Source organism: Limulus polyphemus, unplaced genomic scaffold, assembly GCF_000517525.1.
Source record: "Limulus polyphemus unplaced genomic scaffold, Limulus_polyphemus-2.1.2 Scaffold1733, whole genome shotgun sequence".
In the NCBI taxonomy this organism is placed as follows: Eukaryota; Metazoa; Arthropoda; class Merostomata; order Xiphosura; family Limulidae; genus Limulus; species Limulus polyphemus.
In genome coordinates this window covers 61,826-63,627 of record NW_013667343.1, presented here as the reverse complement: position 1 = coordinate 63,627, position 1,802 = coordinate 61,826, and positions in this window count along the sequence as shown.

Sequence of the window (1,802 nt, the reverse complement as noted above, 5' to 3'; positions counted from 1 at the left end):
GTACAATTTAACTACAAAATTTAAATTATCAGTTAACTCGGCTTCGGACTATTCGAAATTCTAATACGTAACAGAGGATATGAGAAAAACATCTGCATGAACTGCTTCACCACCTTTATGTTTCGCCGTCACAATAACTTACTATAGTATATGACAATGTTCACCTCTCGAGAACATCCTTTCAATTTATACTTCTTGTATCTTCTAGTCCTGACCATAATGCTGCCTCCACTTCATTTTTCATTTATCCTTCCTGAGATTGGTTATTTTCTACACCAGACTCTGATAACTATTCCCCGTACATTCGTCTCATGAACCCTCTTTCTTCTGTTACAACAAGAGAACCTTCCTTTGTCTCGTTGTTTCTCCTACCCGTCAATTATATATACGGCTGTCTCTTATGACATTCTCTCGTATCTCAAGAGAGGGCGCAACCCTCTGATGGCCAGTCAGCCTTGATCTCGAAATGAACTGACCGATAAAAAAACAAAAAATTCTAATCGTCCTTCCAAACTGATGAGACCTGATATTGAACGAGAGGCAGTAACTTGTGGGAGACAAGAGATAGATCTGAAATGCTGTTTTTTACACACCTTTAGTGAGAACCGGAAGTCATCACATTAAAAGGATATGAAAGAACATCCTCTGGTTTACGACATTTTTATCGCAAAAGTTAGGCTAAGGTAGATTATTATTATTTTTTATTCCGTGGGTACGATAATATTAATACTATCCATTTAAGTAGGTTTGAACTGCAGTATGTTTTAATGACTGTGAGATATTTCTCAAATAGCAAAAAATAAAATCAATAGTTCAAGACCTAATCGAAAATAGCATTGTTTCATTAGATAAACGCATTCAATCATAGAAGTTTAAATCCTGTAAGCTTCAAAGTATACAAACTGTTTAATCAAAAATTTCCAATTACATCATTAAATATTGAAAATTAATACAACAATAATGAATAGCTTGTAAATGAAAAAAAAAAACACGTTTTCGTTTGTGATAACGTTTCATTACTGGTTGAATGTTACTAAATTCAAATGTTTCGAGAAATACTTGGTCAACAGTCTAAAAAAGCTTCAAGCAATCTATGATATCGAGGTACAATATATACATCGTTCAAATACAAGTCCATTCTTGCACTCGTATGTGTATACAAGTCCATTCTTTTCTAAAAAATATAAACGATATAAACCACAAAATAGATACGTTCATTAATGACAAGTTTGATGTAAACGGAAACTAATCAAACTCATTTTCTATAGTTTAGTTTTATAAAAAGTTTCAATTCATAATATTCGTTTACTTTATTGCCTTCAAAGACTTTTTTTTACTTATTTTGTTTTAGTTTGCTTGTAGTTCTCAGAGGAATTCTGTTTAGAAACGATGTTTTCAAGAACGATAAAAGTCACAATTTTTATAACAGCATGCCTTAAGGCCAAGGGCACAAACAAGGCTGTAAAATATATATTGTTTATTTCAGGCATTACGGGATAGATATTGGAAAGATCACTTTCAAGTTTAAGTGTTTTTTTTTTATAGTTAGTGTCCATTGCATAGGTAAGATTCAGGAACTGGAGAATAGGGATAATTGAATAAGATATTAGTTGTTTAATCACGCCGTGACTTTAATACTACACCAGAGTATCATAATATCATTACGATATTTTTCTGGTGTACAGATAGCTGTAACTTAACAATAGGACCAATAATCTTTTTTTTTTTTTGCCATTCGGATGGCTTTACAAAAAAAGGCACATCAGAATGTACAAAACAATGGAGGAGGCAGTCACAAGCGA